Source organism: Amblyomma mixtum, chromosome 2 (genome assembly GCF_055824585.1).
Source record: "Amblyomma mixtum isolate Tamu chromosome 2, ASM5582458v1, whole genome shotgun sequence".
NCBI classification, from domain to species: Eukaryota; Metazoa; Arthropoda; class Arachnida; order Ixodida; family Ixodidae; genus Amblyomma; species Amblyomma mixtum.
This window is the reverse complement of record NC_143013.1, coordinates 152272338-152286638: the sequence shown is the minus strand read 5'-3', so window position 1 is coordinate 152286638 and position 14301 is coordinate 152272338. Positions and strand designations below refer to the sequence as shown.

The 14301-nt window shown below is 42.6% G+C and overlaps 1 pseudogene; it reads right to left on the bottom strand.

Moving 5' to 3' along the window:
- Window positions 1-315: 315 nt before the first annotated feature.
- Window positions 316-4085, bottom strand: LOC149361292 (uncharacterized; annotated as a pseudogene).
- Window positions 4086-14301: the final 10216 nt, after the last annotated feature.

Below are 14301 nucleotides of genomic sequence, written 5' to 3'. Positions count from 1 at the left end.
TGTACATATACATGTGTCTATATGCAGTACCTTTTTGCATCTCCTTCAAAAATTTTCAGGTAGAGACGCAATCTAGGAATAAATATTGCAAAGAAATAAAATAGTTTAAGAAAGTTTTAATTAAGAACACAGAGGTACAAAAATAGCAAAAGCAAGCTATACAGAGAATCTACATTGAATGATATAAATAAAACAGTTATTTGCAACAGCTACTAAATCCAATATCTAATCTGATATCAGAGTTCATCAACACACTAAATTTGCGCTACACAATAATCCAATATCTAAGCTCTGATATCAGAGTTAATAAGCACACTAAATCTCAGCCATGCAATCTTGCCACTTTTTTTGAACTTTTCAAGCTGCTGAAGGGCACTGTGCACTTTTGGGTGGACTGAGGTTATCCTCCGGGACAACTGCCGGCTCCTTTCCTCTTGGTTCATCCCCACCGATTGCCTGAAAAGAAACAGACACATTTAGAAGCTAGATCATCCTGCTTAGATCTGCAGAATTTTAGGGCTAGTCTAAATGCATAGCTGCCTCTGTTAGTACTGCCGGTAGGTCGAGTTTGATTCCCAACAGTCCTATGCACTCTTAGCTCCACTTCTGTGGAAATAACGGTACATATTAACATCATTTACATGGTTATACTAGCTTTTCAAGCAAAACAAAGCAACACAAAGCAATAAAAGCACACAGAGTAAGGCATGCTGCGATGCCAGGAGAGTAAATGACTCCGTACAAAGCAGGCAACAGTAACTTGTTCCAGACACTGCAGTTACACAGCGCATTCTGATTTGGAATTCTTTAGACAACCAATTTCTGTCCCGAGAGATATGCCTTGTGCATAAGCCACACCGCAGTTACTGCCATGTGCCTCAGCTTCTAATTTTGGCAAAAAATTTTGAATTCTGTGACTTGCAAATGAAGAATCTGCAGTATTCTGGAGGAAGGCTCCCACACATTCACGTACACAGCCTCACACACAGCAATGGCTCACATGCCATCGCTTCCTGTCTTAATGCTTCGTGGCCCGTACAGCACAGTTCTGTGCTTATTCAGCATTTTTTCGCTTCCCTACTACTCAAGGCTCTCTCAGTCCCTTCTCTTCTTTCTCAGTAGTCTGCATGGTTTTCTTTCCGCGTTTCTGGTCATCAAAAGTTTGCATTCCCTCACAGCTCATGAGCCTGGCGTGTGAGCTCGCTGTGGGTGTATCAAAGTGAGAAAAAAATTGCGCTCTATTCATACCTTGGCTCCAATATAGCGCGAGATGCTTTCTGAAGCATACGATTTTGAAAAAAAAAACTCGTTCTAGATTCATGCATATATGGTAGCGCTGCTTTAGGCAGGTGCCCCTACTGTAAATTTCTCATACAAATATGTGAGAGTGTTGCTGCCAGAGCCGCAGCACTTGTGCTGGCTTGCATGAGCAGAAGAGTAGCAAACATATCAAGGCATCAGCAGAACTTTGTTCATTACCAGGTTGTACCCTTCTTAAAATTCACATGAAAAACAATCACATTCCTATCGTTCTGTCATTGTACTGGTTTCTACAGACACATTATCGTCCAAAAAACGATAATGTGGCTGCTAGCACACCACTGCACAAAAATGCTGAAATCATAGGTTTTTGTGAACTAGGGATCTTACACATGACTAGACAATACAGTCAAGCTCTGATTTTATTACTCAGCCAAATGATTGAAAGAGCTGAAGAAAATTATTAACTGAGCCATACTCACATAAAAGCTAGCCTTCAAGACTTCTATAAAGCCATGAAGAACAGCCCAAAAGAACAATACACAGTAAGCAGACAGGCTGAGCGCACGTGTGTGCATGTCGTTCTTTAGCACAACTCTTCGTAGTTTTGGAGAATAGAAAGAGACTAGCATCTTTCACGGGGCTTACTTTGCAACTACAGCACATTAAATTGCAGCTCATCTCTGGAGGAGGGCTCAAGAATGTTTTGCATATGAAAATAAATATCTTTACTAGCTGCCTTGTTAGAATGGAAGCTTAATTAAATCCTGCCTACTATTTTCCTGGCCTTCCCGGAAACAGCAGGTTTCACCAAGGATTTCTTGCATTTCATGCGTTCATATTTCTTATTTCTTTGATACAACAGCAGTTGCCACCCGAGAATGGCATAAAAAAACTAACAAAAGAATGAAAGCCATGGTTGCATGCACTGGAAAGCACAGCGGACTCCCGATTTCTGACACAAGCCATCCAACTCCTAGCAGCTTCACACATGCTTGGGCCACATAGTTGAGATAAGTAGTTGCTTTCTTTGTCTATGTGCCACAGCGCTGTTTCACCGTAATGTTCGACCTACTCGCCCATCAGTTCGTATTATTAAGGTTGTCAAAGCACGCACAAAATGCACATGCACATTTAATCGCAACAATGTCAGATGTTGTGGGAAAGATGCCAGGCTTATAGAGTTTGCATGCAGCTTTTTCTCACCTCTCACTGAGTATAAGGCTACTGCAACAGTCAGAGATAAACATGGTAAAAACTTGCCGATACACAAGAGAAAAATTTATGTGCTTACCTCTGAATCAGTTCCAATGTGGCTTGCACTTGTTGACTGTATTTGATGTTGAGACAAATGTATGCAGCGAAAAGGTTGGTTGGTTTATGGGGTTTAACGTCCCAAAGCGACTAAGGCTATGAGAGACGCCGTAGTGGAGGGCTCCGGAAATTTCGACCACCTGGGGTTCTTTAACGTGCACTGACATCGCACAGTACACGGGTCTCGAATTTCTCCTCCAAAGAAATTCAGCCGCCGCGGCCGGGATCGAACCCGCGTCTTTCGGGCCAGCAGCCGAGCACCATAGCCACTGAGCCACCGCGGCGGCATGCAGCAAAAAGGATCTCCATGGCAGCCAGAAAGCTCAGGCCTTCAAAGCACGTCCCTCCATCGAGCGTCACAATGCATGTAAAATCAAAGATGCTTGTGCCTGAAAAGAAATCTCCTTTAGTGACAAAAACCGAGTTCAGATTAGATGTTAACAATTGTGGAGCAATTTTTTTTAAATGCTACAGCTCAGAAGAATAATTTTTAGCATTATAATATTAACATATACAAATTTTTTGCACATAGCTAGTCATTCAGCACAGCTCACAAAAAACATTGTCAGCACCTCTATATGTAGCATGCTAATGGTAGATGCTCAAGCTATTTATAAAGTAACGGACAAGAGCAGGTGAATGAATGGCAATGCATGCGATATTTTCTAATATAACTCCGAAGTTAATTTTATAGCCCACAAACCACAATTCTACATCTGCACAAGCAGGGTTCAAGCAGCGGATTATGCTGCCAGCTACCATATCTAAGAGAAGACTGCGGCATGTGCATGGTAAATTTAGCTTACTGGGCATGCCTCATCGAGCTGCATTGAGTCTGACTTAGAGGGCAGTTCAAGCCCCCTTCTCCTGTTGTTATTCTAGTTCATTGTTATTGATGAGGTTTCATATTTTATAAATATGCTTTTTAGAAAGTTATACTACTGCTCAAAGCATCCAGAAAATCATAAAAATCTTACCAAGTACAACCACCGTTGGGGTGGGGGGCAGATTGCTATTCAGTTCAGCAACACAGGGTGATGTCTGTGGATGTAAGAAGCCGTTATCATAAGCAGATGTATAAGGGCACACAGGTAACAAGTGTGCCGAAGAATCGCAGGAATAATGAGCATCTACCGAACTGCAGCAGCAGGACTACAAAAATGAAAGTTCACAGCCTTCTACATTTCAGTAAACCTTGAGGTAGTGCCCAGGAAATTTTATTGAAACACTGACGGATGTTAATTGTAGATTAATTCACTTTTTCTTTGCCACTGGCTACAATCTCTCTGAGGAACTGCCCTGGAGTGTGCAAGTTTCATCTACGGTCATAAATCAGAAGTTTTGGCAGTGCTGAGAGGCTACTAACTGAGTATCCATTTCCGCAATAATCTTACCTCAAAAACACGAAATAGGAGCTCTGTCTTTTCCTTGAAGAAAATGCACAGCAATGGGAATACCCCACTGAGCAGTGCTTTCGGGCGGCCAATATCCTGTGCTGCCTTGTCTGTCATAATGAGCCATTTAAGTGTCTTGTCTCCCTTCAGGCTGTGCCGCAGGAATGCGTACAAGACCTCCAGGTCTGCAATTTCTTGATTTACAAATAATCCTTCCAGCTGCGTGTCAGCCTGAAAAATTACACATCTGGCTGTAAAGACTGCTTGACATCACTGCAAACACACATAACAATCAATGAAATGTAATTTATGTGCTTGCACAAGACTTTTAACCTTTTCAGAATAACGATCCAGTGCTAACCAATTCATCAACACCTACAGAGTATGCCCTCTCAACTGTGCATCATACATTACCACGAAACTTCACTTTTTGCTCTGGCGTCTTAATGCGAAATTGATGGTAAAATACAATGTGTTTCAGGGAAGTCTGCCACTAATATTGAAAAATCAGCTTTCTGGGTTATGAAGGCTGGTTCTGCAGCAAAATAATACCAGTGTATGCAGACAGCGCAAATAGGTTAAACAAAGTCGGCTCAAAAGCCGGTTAAATAATTTCTCATAATTAACTTTATAACTATGGCGTTTAGGCAACTGGTTTCGATTAAACATTAGAAGCCGGTAATAGCCATATAATAGCCATATCAATTTATAGAGTTTTGAAAACACGATTACCCTGATGCTATGGCCCAGCAAATTTTAGCTACATCGTGCCAAAATACACCCATTTTTGAAATGCATGCAGGCAAAGCAATCCCTCCAGTGCACATAACTACTCAAAATAGCCAAACTTTTCGAGTTAAGGCGTCAAGGGTAATCTTGTTTTGAAAATTCTGAAAACTACAAATCTCTAATTGTAATCAGGCGCTAACTGTAAGTTTAAGTCATCAGAAATTAGTTAAACGAACCTAACCTCGTTGAACTGGTGAAGTACGTGAGACAACAGCAGTGACAGCATTCCAGCCATGTCACAATCGCGTTAATGATATGTAATGTCTAAAGGGGTTATTTACGATGTATAACGTCTAAAGAGGTTATATTTGCACCAATACGTGCAGTTTTTGGCTGGTTGTGGCAGGAAACGTCAAACGCGTCAACTCTGACCGCCGTATCGGCTGCACATTGCAAGCGCGTTCACCGCACAGGATGCTGGGAAGGTAAACGCTCCGATCATGCAATACACCTTCGCCATCACGCCTGCTCTCGGCGAGCACGGAAGGTGTCAATGGGAAAGCACTCAGTTGCACTTTCGCGGTGCTACTGCTCTGCTCCTCACTGCTCGTTGGTTCTGCTCCAGTTCTGACAGCATAATGTGCCATGAGTTTCGAATTAAATAAAGTTTCAAACCAATTTTTGAATTTTGCTTACTTTTTTGACAAGATAACAAATGTTCACTGGCCTGTACTTCATCAGCTTCGTAATATTTAAGTGTTGTTGGAAGTAAAACTTTGACATGGAACATGGCACTAAAAGTGCCTTAATCAAATACATTGCTTACCCTTGCGCATATTGCAGCCAGTTTAACACACACTGAGTAACAGTTATTTTTCGCGAAACCTCAACCAGCATTTAAATTTACTGACAATGCAGTTTTCAAGTAAGGTTGCATACATACCTTCTGAAATGGGCCAGGAAGTGCTGCTGCGTGAACAGCAAGGGCCACTATTTCTGGGCTTGGCGGCACGGAAATGATGGGCCACACTTACCTTCGGAATTTTCCCTTCTTGCTTGTACAGCTCCTTGGCCTCTGCTGCGCTCGCTTCCAGGACCCTGCCGGTGTGCCACGCCATGTACCGATGCCCCTGGTTGACAGCGGTGGCCGTGCTCACGTTCCAGCCTTGGAACGCCTTCCCTGGGAGCAGGAACAACATCTCTCGGACGAGTGCCGTTGCCGCGTAGCCAACGCATCTGACCATCGCGCATCCCAACTTGCGCATGTGCGTCTTCCTGCCCTGGATCAATCACATCAGCTGCAACCACATTATCGGGGAACCTGCCTCGTGATCCAGTTATCACCACTTCGGCATGTCTACATAAACCCTTTCCACAGCAAAGCGACCTTCAGTGGGCTTGGCGGCACGGAAATGATGGGCCACACTTACCTTCGGAATTTTCCCTTCTTGCTTGTACAGGTGAGCAATTGCCATTCCTTGTATGCAAAACGCTCAAGTAACCGCCTTTTATTCGTGCTGCCAAGCCAACACTGTGCATGTAGTATTTGCTATGAATGTTCTTGTGTAATTTTTGACTTGCTTCTGATGGCTGGTGATGTCGAATCCAATCCTGGACCTACTGAACCAACCCTATCTGACCTGCTTAAAGCCATCCAGGACGTCCAGAACGGGCAGTTAAAGGGCAACTGCAGCACTTTTTTGAGAATTTCGCGATATTCAAGGATTCAAATCTATATAGGCTGTAGGTAAAGCATGCCAAGTGTTTTTGCACTATCATTTGAAATAGTGTCGTAATCGACGATTAAATGTTGCGCTTCTGCTCAATGCACTGGAGGTGTGCAAGAAAGTTCAGCGTGACGTCACGGAAGGTATGATTTCCAATTACCGCTCTCTACAGCCACACCCTGCCCTGACTCGTTAGACGCTGCCAAACAACTCTCGGCAGGGTTTGCCTTCGGTGGCATTGCTTTTTTCCTTCAAAGCAGGCGTTTGCGCGTTGGACCTGTATACCGATACCTTCGATGACGTCATCAGACCCTCCCCTCTAGGCGTTGTGCGCGGCAGAGAAGCTTGAAGGGCGTCCGGATTTTAATCAGCGACTACTTCACTATTTAAAGCGCTAGCCCAGAAAGACTTCGCACGCTTTACCTGTAAGTTTCACACATTCGACCCTCTTAAGCTCGTTGATTTCTAAAACATATGCAGTTTCCCTTTAACAATGCTTACTGAAATAAAATCAATCCAATCATCTTTATCCGACCACGAAAAAGCTTTCACTGAAGTGAATAACCGCCTTTCTAAAATTGAAGCAGACTGCGCTTCTTTCTCCTCAATAAAACCTGAAGTCGAAAATATAAAATCTACGACAGCTAAATGCATGGCTGAAATGGAAGCACTGACTGCCCGACTGGACGATATGGAAAACCGAGCACGAAGAAACAATCTAGTATTTTATGGTATAAAAGATTTCGACAATGAATTGTGGCAAGATTCAGAAAAAATAATCACTGAACACTGCATCCAGTACCTAAACGTATCTCTCGAACCTCGCAGCATTGAACGTGCCCACCGACTAGGCACTTATTCACCAAATAAAAACCGGCCGATTATCGTCAAATTGGCTCATTTTAAAGACAAGCAGCATGTACTATCGGTGAATAGCAAATTCAAAGGTACTGGCTTCAGTGTCTCCGAGGATTATTCTCCAAACACCCGTCTCGCGCGGAAACGCCTCTATGACTATGGTAAACATGGAGGGCTCAATTTTAAATTACGCCATGACAAGTTGATATCCGGAAGTAAGACTTATATATTTGACCGCACCACTAATCATGTAGTTGAACACAAACCCTAGCAACCACTTCAACAGAATCACACTGCGAAGCAGACTTACCGTTCCCCATTATCATTCTTATTCACTAACATCCGTAGTGTGATCCCAAAACGCGATGCTTTATGTAACCTCGTTGAATCATGTTCTGCTAACGTAATTCTGTTAACCGAAACTTGGCTTACCTCTGCTGTTTGCGACTTTGAGATATTACCCTCCCTTCCGAATTTTGATATATTTCGAGCAGATCGTAGCGAAATGAGGGGTGGGGGGGGGGGGGGGTTCTCATTGCCACTGATCGCTCATTACGTTGCTCACGTCTGACAATTTCAAGCAAATTGGAAATGGTTTGGCTCTGCTCTAATGCATGTTATCCACGTGTTCTCATTGGTATATGCTATCGCCCCCCAAACCATGATCCTTTATTTAATTCCTTGTTGCATGATGCCCTAAACACGCTAACGACCCTTTATACCAATACTCCAATTTTATTGTTTGGCGACTTCAACTTTCTATTTATCGTCTGGTCGGATCTTGCTTCCACGCTTTCAAAATCTAACCCTGAGTGTGAATTTGTTCACACCTGCCTCACGTTTGGATTAGATCAAATAATCGACCGTCCAACTCGTTTAACAGATCATTCTGCTAATATTCTGGACCTTGTGCTGACATCACAACCTAATAGCTTCTCACCCATCACTTACATTAAAGGGCTCAGCGACCACATGGCCATTCATGCTACATTTTCTTGTGATTTACGAAACGCGAAAAAGATCAAGAAAACGCTTACCCTCTATAATAAAGGTAACTACGTTGGCTTTAACCGCGATCTTGCTGCTTTCCTTGATAACTTTTCGTCTGGTTTTTCACTACGCTCTCTTGAATCTAACTGGTTACTCTTTAAGTCCGAAATGCAACGCCTAATAAATTTACATATCCCGACCATAACCGTAAAAGAACGTCATGGATCCCCATGGTATAAAAAAACACTTAAAAGATTAAATAACAAAAAGAAGCGATTATTTCGTGCAGCTAAAACTACAGGCACGGCTACCGCCTGGGAGAAATATTACACTGCCGCGGCTAATTACGATACCGAGGTCATTCAAACTAAGAATAACTTCTACTCATCCACCTTGCCTAACATGCTGCATGAAAACCCGAAGCGTTTCTGGAAAACTATTTGCCCCTCCACTACTAGCATAATTTCTCTGACTGATAATTTTGGTGTTTCCTCTTCTGAATCAGAGGTTCCAAATATTCTAAATGATGCATTTTGTTCTGTATTCACAAACGAACCACTTAATAACCTCCCTGATGCACCCAGTTTTCTTCACACACCTATGGATAACATTGCGTTTGAACCGCGCGGCATCGCCATGGTCCTCGATAAACTAAAAAATTCTTCATCCGCTGGTATTGACGGCGTCAATGCCAAAATCCTCAAAAACACCAAAGACCTCTGCAGTATAATATTGTCTCTGATTTTTCAGCAGTCATATTCTTCGTGCTCATTACCACGGGACTGGCGCATTGGGAAGGTCATTCCAGTCTACAAGAAAGGTAACAGACCTTCACCACTTAACTATAGGCCAATCTCATTAACCTGTGTTTGTTGTAAAATTATGGAACATATCATATATTCTCATACTGCCAAGTTTTTATCATCTCGTAATTTTTTTTCATTCTAACCAACACGGCTTTCGTAAAGACCATTCCTGTGACACGCAACTTGTTCTTTTTCTTCATGATATACACGCATGCCTAGATCGTAACATTCCCACGGATTCAATATTTCTGGATTTCGAAAAAGCATTTGATAAAGTCCCACACGCGCACCTAATTCTTAAACTGTCACGCCTAAACCTTCATCCCCTAGTTCTGGATTGGATTCGAGCCTTCCTTACTGATCGTTATCAATTCGTTCATGCTAACTCACACTCGTCATCCCTCTCCCCTGTCTTGTCTGGCGTCCCTCAGGGGACCGTTTTAGGCCCTCTTCTGTTCCTTATCTACATAAATGATTTACCCTCTAACATCAGATCTAATGTCCGACTCTTTGCGGATGATTGCGTCATCTACCGCCCAATACATAATTCCTCCGAAGCCATCATTCTTCAAGAAGATCTCGCACGCGTCGAAGAAGGGTGTAGTACTTGGCTCAGAATATTCAGAAGGAAACATACATACAAGCACCATGCAAACGCAGTTCTAGAACAAATCATGGTCGGATAATTCAGCCTTACAACGCCCGCGGTGAAACTTTCAAACATTCCTTCTTCCCTCATGCAGTTGAAATGTGGAATGATTTGCCAATGAGTGTTGTAGAACAGAGTGATGTGCATGAATTCGAACGATCTCTGGATAACCACCTGCTTGAAAGTGCCATTTGATGCTTGACTGAATGATGTACCGTTTCATGCTGATGTATTCAATGCTTGTGAATAGTGCTGTTTTTCTATGAAATTTTATACCCTCTCTGTAAGGACCCTCACACGAGGGTTGACAGTATTGTTAAATAAATAAATAAATAAATAAATAAATAAATGTCCCTAAATAGCAGTAAAACGTCACTTATTTCTTTCCATCGCCGGCGCAACCACCGTGAAAATACTTATACAATTCTCAACAACCCTATTTCGTCCGTTGACTCATACAAGTATCTTGGTATCCATTTAAGTAAAAATTTAACCTGGTCACATCATATTCACCACATCACCAATTCAGCTAATCAAGTTCTAGGGTATTTGCGCCGTAACCTATCATTAGCTCCTTCTCCCATTAAGCTTCTTGCTTACATAACTTTCATACGTCCTAAACTTGATTACGCATGTGCTGCATATGATCCCCACTATACTAACCTAATCACCACGCTCGAAGCAGTCCAAAACCGCGCCGCCAGATTCATTTGCTCAGAATACTCTCATTATACTAGCGTTACAGCACTAAAATCTCAGCTTAATCTCCCAACACTGGCCTGTCGGCGTAAAATGGCCCGTCTTCGCTGTATCATAAATTTTATCACACTTCCGACGATGAAACTGCCCCGATAACACGCGCTCATCGCTTTTCTCGTCATAGTCACCCTAACGCCGTCTACCCTGAACGGGTCCGCACCGAAACATATAAAATGTCATTTTTTCTTCGAACAGCCAATGACTGGAATGACCTTCCATCCGAAGTGGCGACCATCATCAATCGTGTTCTATTCAAAACCGCCATTGAAGACCATCTGTGTTCGTATTAACTTTTTTGTTTGCCCACCCCTCATGTAATGTCCCCTGTGGACCCTTGAGGAAACAATAAATAAATAAATAAACATCACAAGCTCGCTTGCCTTGGGTGTTGATAGTCACTTGAATTGCTGCATAGGCACGCATCAAGAGTTCTTGATATTTACTTCGGTCAAGTGGGTTTGATGCTCTCAGATGTGCTAGAGTTTCATGAGACAGGGAGTTCCATGGAATCGATAATGACTGAAAATTTTCCAGTGATGGCTGGGGGACGACGTTGAAGGCTCTTCTGTAAACAACATTCAAATGCAATCAAGCTTGGCAAAGGAGTTGAAAAGTGGTAACAACAATAGCACTTACAGCAGCTGAGAAAATTATGAGATGGCTTTCATTGCATAGCATTTACAGTCATTTAAGCCGGTGCCCCATATATTTGCGTTTATGGGGTTTGAACGTGCCAAATGTACTCAGGCTATGAGCGATGCCATAGTGAAGGGCTCCAGAAATTTCGACCACCAGAAGTTCTTATGAGGCACAAACATGGAGGCTAAAAATAAAGGTTGAACTTAAATTGAGAACAACGTGCAATGAAATTGCACAGTACATAGGCCTCTTAATTTCATCTCCATAAAAATTCAACCACTGCAGCCGAGATCAAACCTGTCTTTCAGATAAGCACTCAAGAGCCATATCCACTGAGCCACCACGGAGTTTTGATCAAGTAACGTAGTCTTTAGCATGATGCATCATCATCAGCCTACCTACGCCCACTGCAGGGCAAAGGCCTCTCCCATGTCACTCCAATTAACCCTGTCTTGTGCCATCTGCGGACACTTCATCCCTGCAAACTTCGTAATGTCATCCGCCCTCCTGACTAAGACGTCCACTGCTATGCTTGCTCTTGTAGCATTACGCTTAACAAACGCAAGTTATCTTGCCTTCCCATCACATCATTTTTTTATTTAGATTGAAGTATCATTAACTAGCATTTATTGTGAGATCCACTCTGCTTTCTTTCTGTCTCCTAACGTTTCAGCTATCGTTTTCCTTTCCATAGCTTGCTGCAGTGCTCTCAATATAAGTTCAACCTTTATTGTTAGCCTCCATGTTTCTTCCCCATAGGTGAGTACAGATATAGCTGTTATATACTTGTACACTGCCATTCATCACCTAAGAGCACCTGCCAAATGCACTCCACCCCATTCTTAATCTCACAGTTATTTTACTCTCGTAATCCAGGCCTGCAGTCATTACCTGTCCCATGTGGGTGCATTCCTTACAGCTCCAATCCTTGCCACAATTCTGCATATTAATTTTTATACCTACCATTCTGCTTTGCCTGTCTAGGTCATTGATCATGCTCTGTAATTCAACCCCGAGTTTACTTAGTAAAGCGATGTCATCAGCGAATCGCAAATTACTAACGTATTCTCCATTACTCCTATACTAAGCTATTCTTAATCTGGATCTCTGAATATCATCTGTAAACATATGGTGAATGGTACCAGAGAGATCGTGTCACTCCCTGCCTCACACCCGTACTTATGGTGTTCTGTCACTTTCTCTGTGAAGGAATATGGTCGCTGTGCAACTGCTGTAGATTTTTTCAGTATGCTTATATGCCTCTCCTACACGCAGGTTCTCAGATGCCTGCATGACTGCTGAGGTTTTGACTGGGTCAAATGGTTTCTTGTTGATTAAATATAGGAGTTGGTTATATTTTACACTATTCTCTGTCGTCTGATTCATAGTGTAAATATGGTCCATTATAGAGTACCATTTACAAACGCCAGCTTTGTCTTTTGGTTGACTTAGGTGTAAGATTGATCTAATTCCATTAGTGATGACCTTAGTCAATACCTTACAAACAGATAGTAGGCTGATTGGTATGCAATTCTTCAATTCCTTGATAACCCCTTCCTTATAAAGTAAGGTGATATTAGTGTTCTTCCAAGATCTGATACACTAAAGATTGCGAGGCACTGCATATACAAGATGGGCAGTTTAGCAGGGTGGCAGCAGGATGTACAATTGGGTTACTCGGACCTATGCTTGCAAATTTAAATAAAAATGCTTTTAGCCAAATGGGAGCAATACTATATGTGCATTTTAACAGAACATAACCCTGAGAAATGTGTGTGTAGCCGAGTTAACCTTAATGTGGTGCAAATATTATTTTGAGCCATAATGCTGCCTTTTGTGGGCTTACTGTTCCAAATCTACACTTTAACTATGAGAAACATTGTGGTGGAGAGCTTCACATCATTTCTGACCACCTAAGGAACTTCACTGTCTATTGGCATCGCCCAGTATATAGGTGGTTTTCTATTTTGCCCTTTTCAAATTGGACTGTGCTATGGCCAGGAACCAAACCTCTGACCTCATTCTCAGTAACAAAATGCTATAGCCACTGCACTGCCACGGCAAGTAATATATATTTTTACATTGGTAAACAATAGAAAAACGACTTTTGCATAGGACAGTGTCGTGTGAAGAAAAAAACTGCAAGATGGGGTTAGCAAAAACAATTTAATTTGTTAAAAGCCATAAATCAATGTGAATATAAAAATAAACAATATACTGTGTTTCATGCATCAGGTGCAACGCTGTCAAAGCTAGTGCTCTTGTTTGCACTGCATGCAACTGTGATAAAAAAGTACTGCGTTCCTCGTGGAGAGCAAAATAAATGCTTTGCCATGACGCATTTGTCATGACGCATTTGTCATGAGCTCGGTCAAATGCGCTATTATTCCTGATGACATACGCTATCACTTTCTGCGTGCCTTTGAACACTCGGCCAGAAAACTACCTCGAATAACATGCCTCCCTGTATTTTCTCATGCAGACTTGCACCTCATGTATGAAATGGTTTGGTTTGGTTTGGTTTATGGGGTTTAACGTCCCAAAGCGACTAAGGCTATGAGAGACGCCGTAGTGGAGGGCTTCGGAAATTTCGACCACCTGGGGTTCTTTAACGTGCACTGACATCGCACAGTACACGGGCCTCGAATTTCTCCTCCAAAGAAATTCAGCCGCCGCGACCGGGATCGAACCCGCGTCTTTCGGGCCAGCAGCCGAGCACCATAGCCACTGAGCCACCGCGGCGGCTCATGTATGAAATGGAGGTTAGCAGCCACCTCAGAAGTGCATAGTGGTGGCAACATCAGTGCAGGTTTGAAGAAAAAATATACTGTTCACACTGGAATTTTTGTCAGCCAACAGCTGCTGCTTATGAAAACTTCTTGTTGTGCGAGATGGTAGCTGTTCATTGTAAATATTTAAAGGTGCCATAAAACACACACACCCAAGAGAAGACAATGGGACGGAGTGCCACTCAACTCACAACCACTCACACAGTTGTGAGTGGCGCTCCGTCCCATTGTCTTCCCTTGGGTGTGTTTTTGGTGCCTTTAAATATTTATAATGAACAGCTGCTGCAGCAAGGACATGTGATTTCCTCCGTCAAACATAGTGGCAACAGAAATCAATAACATGGGAAGGATGTGGCTTCTCTACCTTTTGTAGCTGCTTTTGCTTTA